The following is a 13181-nucleotide window of genomic DNA, read 5'->3' on the forward strand; positions in this document are numbered from 1 at the left end:
TCGGGTCTTCCTTACTTAAGCAAAAGTATGTGAAACAGAGTTTGGATGCACAAGCAAAAGGCTGAACTGCAAAAACAGTCCCTCAGAATGTACAGGAAACAATGATAAGATGTGATGAACAGATGGGTAGCATAGTTAGACACTGCATCACTTAGTGCTGCAGTTCATCAGGCAACCACTGCTCATGCATATATCCCAGTGTCCTTGGTGAGAGGGAAGGCAGCATGCAAGGTTTTTGCCTCGCACTGCATTTTATCATAACCAAAAAGTGAGAAGCAATTTGAACTTGGCCTTTTAAAAAATGCAATGGATAAATAACTGGAAACAAAGGAAGTGCAAGAAAGCTACATGACAGATAAATGGGACTTTTAAAACATTGCATACTGTAAAGTTCACCAGGATGTGTTGAAAGAAGAGCCAGTTAAATCACATCCTGCTGCAGCTGTCCAACTTTATAGCAAAAATGTTCATATTAATTCCATTAAACAATTAGAGAAGGAAATCCAAAATGTTATTACAAGTATGTTGGCTTGACACTGTCTTTTTTTCAGATTTAATAACAGATACAGTACCCTCAACTTCAAAGGGTAATGAATTTGTACAAATTGTGGGTATTCACACACTCAGGGTCACAGAGCCGTTGTCCTATGGAAACCCTACAAAATCTAAACTTCACCATATTTCTGACAGACATTTTAGAAAAGGAAGGAAGGATACTGTAGCAGCTAGGGAGCTTGCCTGACATTTAGGAGATCTCAATTTAATTTCCTTGTCTGCCAGACTTCCCTTCATAATCCCAGGCAAAGTAAATCATTTTCCTTACCCTACTTTCTCAGTTTTTAGAATGGAGAAGACCATTTAAGTACCTGAATCAAACAAGTTTTAAACAAAGGGGGGAAAAAATATTCTTCTCTTCTGTTGTTTTGTTTTGTTTTTTTTCCTCAGACAGTCACATGAAAGCTCAACCTCACAAGGTTTTGACTGTATACTGTTGCATATCTTGAAATCAAGAAAACACACTATTTCTAAGTAACACGCCTTGTATGTTGCAGGTCATCATGCCATTGGAGAGCCTTCCATTTCAAAACTACTGCTCTGTGGTAAGAAAAGATATAGAAGAATGAGCTCCGGGTAAGTTAATAAACAAAATGCATTCATGGCCCATTACTTCAAATAACTTTATAAATAGTCCACTCAAAATAATGGCCTCAATTAACATTTAATTCTCACACAATGCATTTGTAATATACTGCAGGGATTAAGAGTTATGCATGAATATCACTATTCAAGAAGTGCCACAACTTAGAAGAGAAGAGAGTACATGTTTTCCACTTGATTAAAGACAGTTCCTAGTCTTTTCCCTCTCTACTAGGCCTCCTTGTCCTAGAAGAATTACAAGAAAAGATATTCCACTACGTGTGGGAGCTCCCAGTCCACTAACTGGTGTTGACCCTCAGTCTTGCTTTGAAGATTCATAAGCACACTAGTGCAGCACTACTAGAGGAGAAAGCTAAAAGGTCCAAACACCCTGGCAGCCCTGCAGTTTTGTTCAGGAAACAAGTGATGAGAACTCACTGTGCGAGCGTATCCTTCAACCCTTTTTGAAACAAGGTGGAATGAAGCAAGTTTTCTTGCTTAGTAAAAAAATGCCTTTCATAAAAAAATGCTAGCACTGCCACTGCAGGGAACAAGCACTTGAGGACAAGACCAAAGCAACGGCGGAGGAGTCTTTCTGACATTACATGGACATTCTGACAGTGGCATGCACTACAAGAACAGCTGTAATGCTTATAACTTAATAGATCTAATGTCATGTGAAAGACCTCCCCTCACTCAGCCATCTTAGCGTTTTCCAAGCTAATGCATTCTCTTTTAGCGCAGAAAATTCAGAAGTTAACTGGGAAAAAGACTATCTTTGCAATATCTGGTTGCTTTTATCCTGCAACACAATGACTGAGCATTGATGAGATGATAACTCAGTCAATTAATCAAACACCAACAAACCACATTCTAACAATGACTGCCACATTCATGGTGTCATTTTAGGAACTGACTCCAGTACACACAGATATTTTTTGTCCCATGGGTTTGACCTGAATCCTAATGAAATTAACTGCTAGAAGAAACCAAGCCAGTACAAGCTACCAGCTTTCAGGGCATGCTGCAAAACCTGCTGAAAAAGCCAACAAACGCTTCACTTAGAAGCCAAGAAAGGAGGAAGGCCGGAGAGCTCCCGGAAATCTAAAATGGACCTCACTGTGCTTTGATGAAGAAATGCTTTGATGGTGAAGTGATGGATTAAAAAAGATATTAAGAGTTAACGTAAAACAGAGATATAAACAGAAATATAAACCCATGCCAGCACCTATTATCCTCAAACTGTGTTTAGGGTCATATTAGGACTTCTGCCTGTGGATTCATCTAAGGCATAAAAAAAAATTAATTCAAGGAAAATGAAAGATACCAAAAAACCCCTGCTTTTTAGCTATTATTTTCTGCACAAGTATTGTCTAAAATTTATTGTTAATACAGTATGTTAACAGTTGTCCCTAACAAGCTCTGCATACATCCAAGAAAACTGCATACACCGACAAAGATGCTTCTAGTTTTGCACAACACATGGCTTTTTTATATGATATGTTCTCTCTTGAAAACTACTCCCTCACAAAATGAAAATTCAGCAGAATCTCTAATAGCTTTCATATTTCAGTCTAATAGGTAGCATGGCATTGCACTGTCGCCCACCTTTGCTACAATATTGCACAGCACATTTAACAGACATTTGCTTCCTTCACACCGTCCTTATGTGCAGCTTCTGCAGGACCTCAGTATTAACATTTAACAGAGTCTATGAGCATAAAGCACACTTCTGAACACCTGCTAGAACATTTTATTTGCCTTAAGAGTTTTATTATAACTGTTAAATTTTCTTGCTATGCTTTATGAGGCAAATCCTGGTCCAGTTTTAGCCTAAACTCCCATTGACTTCAACAGGAAGCAGATATGCCTGTATGTGGGGTTCCATACAAATTCAGCACGGCTTTAAACAGAATGGGATTGCTGGTAAAGCACTATTCTGGACATAAGAAGCCAGCGCCTAGCAGCTCTAAACAAAACCACTCAAGCCACCCTTCAAACAGCAATAAAAATATTAATAATAATAAAAAAAACCACACCCACAAGTCTAACCTTCTCACTGCACTACAAACCCGCACCGACTAGAAGTACAACACATACAGGTATCCCGTCCACAAAAGCCTATGGCCTCCATGCCTTGGCGGGGTGTTTGATCATCACCTGCATCCTCTCAGATCACTCACGAAAACTCCCGTCACCCAAATCTTTGTCCTCTGTACTAAAGCCAGCGAAGGCCAGAATCCAGCTACATCAGCATCATTTTCCTCCTCTGACACACCTAGACAATCACAGCCCTCCACAGCGACACAAGACAGCCTGGAACAAAGCGCACAGACCCAGAAGGTACCTGGGAACGGTCCAAGGAGGTGTTACAGAGGAAGTCATGTCAGGAGTCTGACTCTTCTGAAGATGTTCTCTACGGCTGCTTCTCTCTAACACAGTTTTACCATCATTACTGGCTACGTATTTAACACCCCTGTGAGACTGAACGTGACTACACACGAGTGAGCAACACAGCTCCTCACAGCTTAGAAAGAGATAATAACAGAGGACCCCATGAAGTCTACTTGGAACTGCTCTAAGAAGATTTAACTTCATTTGAAAACACATAGACATTAATTTCCCCATCGCTACAGAAAGCCCTAAAATAGTAAGACACACAGCTAGTAAACAGTAGACAATATGGCAATGCCACTTCTGTTTCACAAAAGCTTGACAGTAAATGCTTGATTCAATGCATACTATTAAGCCCCCCAAAATCTAAGCAATTATAAAAATGAAATTATAGACACAATGATGAATGGTGACAGATGAAATGTTAACAGATCTAGCACCATACACAAAAATCATTGATTTTCTCTGATTACTACTTAGGTGATCAGAGTGTATGAGGTCCTAGTTGCCTCCTTGCCCTAGATTTTATTAATGCTCCAATATCAGACACCCAATTTGGAAATCAATGCTTACTTCATCATTTTTCTCTGAAGGATCCTATTATTCACAATTGATTTAACAGAAATGAAAGGCTTACCATTAACAAGACCCAGCTGCTGACACTTCTGAGATGAATTATTGAACTTCTAAAAGTGAATTAACTTAACCATCACCAAGACTTATTGTCTGGTGTTTCTCATACCAAAGTCGGTGTATTTATAATTACAGAATGAAGTAGTAGAAAGTAGCTTCTTTGCCACCTCCTTAAACATCCACCAGATACACAAAGAAAAAATTCAGATTTGCAAAGATACAAATAGGAGTTATGCACCAAATCTAGACAGCAGGACCTTAGTGTCTAACTGCCTTTTAATGCCTTTAATACTTACCTTCTTCCTAAAACTCGAAGATACAGGTAAATTCAGGCTTTAGAAAAACGAAATGCAATTTATTGCAAGTTACATCTTTTGCCAATGAGATTACTACAAGTCAAAGATCCCTAGAGCTGACCATGCCCTGCCAAAAAGCCTGCAGAAGACAATTATTAATTCCCTTTCCGTACAAAGTGAAGATCCATCTTAAGAATTGAGAAAAAAGTAGCAAATATTAGACAATTGCAAGTGATACTACTACAACTCCATCCCAAAAGCAGTTTAAATGTACAAGGCAGGAGGCCTACATATAAAATCTGCCATCCGAGCTAAGGGCTCAGAACATAAATCCACCATGCCTATCTGCCAGGACTACACATTGCCCAAGGTGACTTCAGCGGTGATAAAACCTTGAGTGTCAACAGCGTAACACCACCCAGCTACACTGGTCTACAAACAACTTACTGTCAAACACATGAAGAGTTGTGCTAAGCAATATGCTGCCCTTAAGTCACAGGTTAGCAGGACCACAGCCACCTAGTGATGTATCACAAATAACTGTTCAGCCATCAAAACTAGTGAACATTTCCAGTCTTACTAGACCTCTTGCTAATCTGTGCTACCTGACTGAATATGCTTTCAAAATACTATAATGGCATCTGCTGTCCCTTAGCATTAATCATACTTACAGAGCTCAGCTTGATTATACTTACCTCTAACTGCTCTGAAGACCTCAGCTCAAGACCAAGTTGAGACTCCAAATGCAAAATACCCAGAAAGTCTTCTGGACTAAAACCCAAATTTCTGCCTTCCTTTTATCATGGAATGATGACATGACATACCTGTTCTATCCTTTTCACACAAGCTGAAAGTCAACAACTGCCTGAAATCACTAGAGCCTCATCTCAAAGCCCTCAATGGATTTGACTGCTTGCACACTGCTGCAGGCAAAACATCTGGGCCTTTTTACTAGGGCTAGTGTATGAGGAAAGTAAAGATACTCCTAGAGCAAACCAACCTCTCCTTGTATTTCTCTTTCCCACCCCCCTCCATCTGTTTTAACCCCTGTCTTACTGGAAGTAACTTCTTAAAATTCTGCTCGCATTGGACAAAAAGTTTAAAAATAAGGAAATGCAAAAGAAGCCTGGCAGACAGAGCCTCCAGCCTTCTAAGCCTCTTTCTTAAGAAAAGAGGCCAAAATCATGCAATTATGATTATGCTGAAAATTTTTAGGTACCCAAATTTTTCAATCTGCCTCTTCTCTATAGAATAACACTTTTGAAATGGCGGCTGGATGGCCATAACTGAAGTCTGGTTAAGTTTGATACCTGCATAAAACACATCGCAGAAAGTAGGTTATAATCGCTTTTTTAAAAAAAGACATGGACATTGGCAGAATTCCTGCCTTTCTTGCATTTATTTTTTCCAGTATTTCCCACATTGTGAAATTCCTCTTAATGCTATAAAGACAGAGCAGATTGCAAAAAATGGTCCTAGTGGTTCCAATGGGAGTAACGTGGTTAGAATCTGGCATTCTACAAAGTTTCCATTTCTACATAGGTTTCATTTATTTCTCAGTTTAAAAATAAGACCATGTTTTGGCATGTAACTAGAGCTGCTCTTATAACGCAAAGAAATAACACTGCTGGCAAGCCTCAAAGCTGTTCAGAGACAGAATTCTGTTGGCAGAACTTTTACAAAACTTTTTGACTAGAGGCAGAATTCAACACCAGCATAAATGGGAGAAACTTCACTGAAATCAATCATGTTACACATGCTTACTTATTGCAGGTCTGAATCCACATTAAGGTTATACAATGCAAATATATTTAGCTGACACAGAATTTAAACAGAATTGGTTCAACAGAATTTAAATTCTAAATGTATATAGTAACTCAGCATCGCATTCTATGATCATCCTTCTGTGAACACTGTTTTTCCTCCTACACAAATGCTACCATGTTATTTAGTAAGTATCATGACCATGCCACACATCTTTTCATGTAAGAATTACCACAATTCAGGTGCCTTATGGTTAGGGTATGATGAAATTACAGTTGCAAGATCTGTATTCCTGCATCAATTACAGGCACAGAAGAAAATAACAAATCTGGCATTTCACAACTTCTGAGGGTTTGATTTTGCAACCTACTTTCTAGAACACCTTTTTTGCATCTCATACCCAAGGTTTTTAGAGCATGAATAAGTTAACCAATGTGCAGCAGTGCTCCTTCAACACAGATCACAGCAAGATTTGATTCTCAACTTCACTATAGTACAGAGAACCACGAAAGTATTCAGGTACCTGAACACAGATGCCCATGGCCTTGGATATCCAGAATATAGCGGGATAATGGATGTGACAAAGAACTTGGAAGGAAACCTGTGCCACTTTAGATCAGTTGTTGAAAGCAACTGAATTGCTGAAAGTTACTTTAAACAAGAACTGAAAACAAGTCCTTCTTGGCAGAAAGTTATGTGAGTGACAGTGATACCGGGCTGCTGAGGTAAGCTTATGGGTTTAAGGAAAGGGTCACAGTAAGACCCTCTTTTTCACCTCCTGCCTGGGAAATGCAGATTATTCTTACTTACTATGAAAGCAAAGTGAGCAACAGGAACATTAAATCGGTTACCACAGGCAGGCTTCAACAGATACACAGAAGCATGGTAACCAAAAAACCTAGCATTTTCCAATGGGTACTGTTCCTTTCTTTAGTAGTCATGCGATCCCAGCTTTGGGAACGTTTGTGATTTTGGCAAGGTGACAACCTTTTCCTAATGAACACATTAGAGAAGATAATCTGATTTTTAAACTTCCATTATCTTACCAGATCTCAACAGAATTTCACTGATTTAGAAAATAAAAAGGCACTTAAACTGAGAATTATCATCCTGCCAAGTATTGAGATCTTCTTCAAACAAAGTGAGAGATCTCCTTAAAGAAGTGATGGAGCTTAAATACATAAGTATTTCTACACCCAACTTCTAAGCACAGGTTACTCACCCTATAGTTGACTTGACCTTAAAAGCAATTGTTGGAGTGTTGAATTGAAAAGCTTCAGTGCTTTGTTCCCCCCCCCCCCCTTTTTTTTTTTTTAATGATGCTTTTTTTAACCTGTTATGCTGTTACTGGAGGTAAAAATGACAAAGAAATGTAGACCGGATTTATTAGAACTTGTATCCAGTGTACCACAACTCACAAACTGTTTCAAATAATTCAGCTAAACACATTTGCAACATTTGATTGAATTGTTTTAAGTCAATAAATCTAAAGTAAGCGTTATATTTTATTGCAAAGGCATAATTACTTTTACAAATAGAAAGAAATAAAAGAGGTGATAATTATGTTCAGACCACAAATTAATGCAATTAATTTTACCTATCTGGTAAATGTATTAATTACATTGTGGTTGAGTTAGAACTTCAAATAAACTTAATATACAGCCACTTTAGGACTGAAATTCCAGCCAGTGCTCTCACCGAGAATAAATTACGGGAAATTTTCACTGTAGTATGCCTAAGAACTGGTGTCACAAAACTCATGAGATCTTCAGGAATTTAAGGCTAATTTGCCACTGAGTATAGGAAGACATGACAATCATCCTTCTAGTTCCACTGTAGAAATAATGTACTACAGGTGTTTCAGAAAGACTTTTGATTTTTGAAAACAAGCAGTCTCTTTCTTTCCATATGTTACCAAGTCTAACAGAGGCACATTTTTATTTAGGCTAAATCATGCCTTATGGGACACACTTATGAGGAAGAAAGGAGGACATGCAACTGGCATTTGAGACATATTGCCAGTGCAAAGCTGCCAAAAGCACACAGCAGGGAGCATGTTTTGGCTATCATGAGCAGAATAAGCATGCACTCCTTAACCACTGCCAGCTGGCATTTGTTTCCAAATACAGAATGCTCACTAGGCAGTTTGGAGACTGGACATACTCCTAACCTTAAACTATGCTCCCATGAAAATGCACTGCTGAGATACCTCATTAACCATGCCTGTCTCCTAGCTTACTGCCAAATGAGAAAGACTGAATGACACAGAAAAATCATACATTTCTCCCTATGCACAAAAAAGTACCTAAAGTATATCCTAGCATACTCTAGCGCTTACAGCAAGAGAGATTTTAAGCGTGTTGGAAGAAGCTTCTGCCAGCATCTCAAGAAGCAGAAACACTGTCACTACTCCATTATACACAGATAGAAAAAGCGAAATCACAAGACACAGGGTACCAAGAGAACACAGCAATGAACAGCAAGAGTGGCTGGCACTGTGATTATAAACTATACTATCATGTTTAGTACAACCTCTAGCAATCCTTACAACAGACGCTCCCTGCTTTATGTGCTGGGGCAGATTTGTGGGTAGAAGATTGATGTCCCCCTCCATCTGCTAATGACTATATAGGTCCCCTGGGCTTTGCACCAAGGGTACTTTGCCCTTAGGATGAAACAAGAAATGGAAATTTGTGTTCATTTCTACATGAGCTTACTATTTCCAGCAACACTCCCAATCGCTAAATGTGTATTATTTCAACTTTATCTACCAAAAACATATTTTATCACAGTAGTTCAACTGTGATTCCAATTAGACTTTCAAAGAGATCAGTTAAAAGGAGAACAAACCAACAGGGGGGCACTTTTCACTTTTAAAGTGCTTACCTGACACAGCCTGCATCAGTATTTTCCCTATAAGTGCTATTCATTAACTTTTCACTACATTTTCAAAGTGACCCCACTCTTTTGGATTTCCCTTTCTCTATTGCTGATAGCCTGCTGTCATGGACCAAGCAACTCTGAAGGAGGAAATGTGCCAGAGACTGCCATGCAAAGCAGAGGGCACTAATTAAAGCCTTTGTTTCCTTCAGGGGATTCTGTGAGTGGATTTTAACTTACCCTGTAACTGTACCTTTGCTCCTGAAAACTGAAGGCCAGTCAGTGGGAGCTTGACACCAGCGTAGTCTTCATGCACCTAAGCCAGTTTGACATGCTGGAAGAATGTAAGGGGAAAGAACAGTTACAAAGCGAAGTTTTGAAGGAATAAGGCAAACCTACCCATCACCAGAACAATAATACTCAGGGAATAATCAGGGAAAGATCTTAATGTTATCTCATATACCCGCAAATGAGAAATCAAAACCAGAGCGGTGCTTCACTAAAGGCTCTGAATGTGGGCATCTCAGGTTCAAGACGTGCTTCCTTTCTTCCTCTTCACACTCAGCATCCCTATCAGTTGCCACACTGAACCTCTCCTCAGTTCCAGCTCAAGGAAGAAGGAGCTGTCCATGCCACAACTCCCTGTGAGCACCCAATGGAATTCCAGGGCTGGTCAACTGTTTGCACTAGCACAGAGCACACACAACTAACTTCCCCCAGTTTACTCAACTTCACTTTGGAAAAATAAAAAACAGCTGAAATACCTTTACAGCTGAACCATCAGCACAAGAAAAGTCCAACCCCTTTTTTAAAAAAAGGGAAATATGATTTCAGAAATATGACCTCTACCTTTTGATCTAACTAGGCAGTTTCTGCCAACCCACTACTGCCCAACAAGAGGACAAGTGAGAAAGTAGTCAAGAAATTAATAAAATAAAGGAAAAGGGAAAAAAAAAAAAAAAAAGAGGAATTGCTCTGTATTGCCCTTTTACATCTTCAGCTGAGAATTGACTGTTCTCAGAGTCTACCAGAGTGCAGAAACTACAGCCACAAAAGACAGTTTGCTTTTCCCTCTCACATCAGCAGCACTACAGAACAATGGGTGCTGCACTAACAACATGCTCTGCCTGTCCAGCCCTTAGTACTCATAATATTATTTTCAAAACACTTCTCTACTGGTTTCCCAAATCAGGAAATGCTCTAAATCAAATATATACACTTAACATTGTTAAAATCGGTCATAAAACCCAACCAAAAAAAACCCAGCCTGATTTTGTATAAATCTGCAGATCTTTCAGCAAAGCTATTTCCATATTGCAGTCTTGCTAGAACCAGCAGAGCTGCTCCCAGATTTCTGATCTGAATCCAGTGATGTTGGCGTTTTTCTTACGCTTCCTCAACAACAGCTCATGCATTTCAACTTTCATTTAAAAATTAAAGAGAACACCCTTCCCTTTTATATATGTACAATGCTGGAAAACACATCCTGAGTATGATTTAAATACACAGAGCAGCTAAAGAGGATTCAAAATTGCTAACGTAACGTCTCCTGATTACTCTCACACCCTTTTGGAAGGGTTACTTAGAGTTGAGAAGCTTGAATCTCAAGGCTAAAAAAAATACCTATATATAAATATATTGTTAAGAATATTAAATACAAAAGCAGGACTCAAGGAAGGTGAAGGACAGAGCAAAAAGCCGCAGCTTCCCTTCCCTGTTGGGAGTACAAGACAGCATACCTCCTGCCTGATACCCTTTCGAGCAACAGCCTGCTCTCCTTAATGTTGCCTCCTCGATTCCCACCCTGTGGCCAGTACAGGTAGGCAGCCCCTGGAGAGAAAGGCCACTGAAGCCTGTGCATCTTACAGAGCACCAACAGCAATCATTCAAGCTTTTATACAAGCCCATTGTACCTCTGCAGAAAGGCCGCACTCAATCTGGCCCACAGAGAGAAAACAGCAGCCTAGATTGATAGCATCTACTTACACCGCTGCTGATTATATACATACTGTCTCCAACGGTCTTTCTGAAAGGCTGAACAAGAGTCTCAGGTTTTAAACCTGAATCACAGCTAGCATATTTAACTCAGTTAACAGTAAAAGGCATTTAATGTCATCTGCTAAAAAGCAAAAACATAATTGTTCTGAGGGGGAGCAGGGGGGTTACTGCAGACAGAGCAACCCTCGGGGCAGTGTGGTGATGAAGTACAGGGCAGTTGGCAGAGGCAGTGCAACAAGAGCTGGGGACCCAGGTGGGTTGGTAACTGAGCAGTTCTACCACCATTATCTGTGACCTGCTGGCGTGGGCCCCCAGAGCCCTCCAAAAAGAGCCTCCCCTATGAAAAACTAAAATCGTGTCTTAAAATGTTGGGAGGGGGGCAGAGTTTGTTGGGTAGGATGCTCTTGGGGTTTTTGGTAGTTTGGGGAGTTTTTTTTGTTTTGGTTGGTTGTTGGGTTTTGGGTTGGGTTTGGTTGTGGTTTTGTTTTGTTTTTTTAGCGGGGGGGGGGGGGGGTGTTGTAAAAAAAAAGAAAACAACAACAAGGGTGGTGAAACACCAGAACAGGTTGCTCAGACACCCATCCCTGGAAACATTCAAGGTCAGGTTGGACAGGGCTCTGAGCAACCTGATCTAGTTGAAGATGTCCCTGCTCATTGCAGCAGGATTGGACTAGATGACTTTTAAAGGCCCCTTCCAGCCTGAACTGCTCTATGATACATTCCTCCCTCCTTCTCCCGTAAGTAAACATGTATGCACGCAGTCATACAAGGTAACAAATAAACTTGTTCTCCACTACTGAATTTTCCAATTTCAAAATACAGTCCTCAATATATAAAGTTCACGCTATTTCAGTGAGATACTGCTTGAACGAATAATGCCGGCAGAACTACAATTCACATACCATAGACTATTTGGTCATCATTAGGTTTTTTTTGGAAAAGCTAAAGTCTTAAGGCCAAGCCTATCAGGATTTCTGATTCATTGTGACTTTACACAGACACCCAAGACAAGAAGTGCTGAAATCTTGCCTGCCTTAACACAAAGTTAGTTCTGAGAAACATGAAACAACTCTTTAAGAAAAAACACATCTTATATTCAAGCTGTATATCACAAAACACAAATGGTCAAACATGACGCCACAACTAACAACAGCAAACAACATCAACAGAGTACTCCCATCACATCAGGCCCAAAGCACATGTCAACAGTCAGTCTTAGAGAGATTCATTAGTCACTCTAGAGAAAAAAAAAAAAGGCACTTTTTTATTACACCAAACAGCCATTTCTAACTTAGTATGTGTTACAAACCCTCCCAGATTTGTGAAGAACTTACCTACACTAGCCGCAGCCAAAACTACCACCTGACATGCCTTACATTTATCTGTCAGAGCTCTTCTCAACACGTGGCAGCAAGACTGTAACTAGGCATGGCAGCAGCACGGTGCAGAAGCACTTTGCCCCACACACAGTTTACACTTGTTCGTTTTGTACATGCTCTTTACAAAATTATCTTTATTCTAAATTACGTTGGCCATGAGTACTACACAATGGGCTCCTCTGATACTGCAAACAAATAGCTCTTCCCTTCTAAGAATATAATTTAAAGATTATTTAGCATAATTCTTACGATACTTACTTTCTCTGTGGGAAATCTTCTTACAGAATCAGAATAATTTAGGCTGAAAAGGACCTCTAGAGGCCATGTCCTCCAACTCCCAGTAGTCAAAGCAGTGCCGATTTCAAAGTTAGATCAAGTTGTTCAGTCTTGTCCAGTCAAGTGTTTAAATCTCCACAGGCAAATCCCGCAACCTTCACAGACTCCAGGTCACAGCTTATCCATTTTCATTGCTATTTTTTTTTCCTTATGTCCAGTCAGAATTTCCTTATTTCAGTGTGTGATGATTGCACCTTGTCCTTTCTCTGCATGCTCCAGAGAAAAGCATCTCTCCCTGTTCCATAACAGCCCATCAGGAAATGGAAGGCAGCAATTCATCTTCATTCCCTAATCTCCAGCCTGGGCAAACCCAGATCCCTCAACATCTCCTTGTACACCGTGTGCTTCAGCCCCCAACCACCTG

At 39.9% G+C, this 13181-nt stretch overlaps 1 protein-coding gene across 1 annotated transcript in view; it reads right to left on the reverse strand.

Moving 5' to 3' along the window:
- RARB (retinoic acid receptor beta) overlaps positions 1–13181 on the reverse strand; it is a 333134-nt gene that overhangs the window by 313628 nt on the left and 6325 nt on the right. Inside the window, exon 2 of the mRNA XM_037384094.1 lies at positions 9345–9438. The gene's annotated coding sequence lies outside the window, so the exon portion shown is untranslated. The remainder of the gene's footprint in view (positions 1–9344; positions 9439–13181) is intronic.

The sequence above is a fragment of the Falco rusticolus genome, chromosome 4 (assembly GCF_015220075.1).
Source record: "Falco rusticolus isolate bFalRus1 chromosome 4, bFalRus1.pri, whole genome shotgun sequence".
NCBI lineage: Eukaryota > Metazoa > Chordata > Aves > Falconiformes > Falconidae > Falco > Falco rusticolus.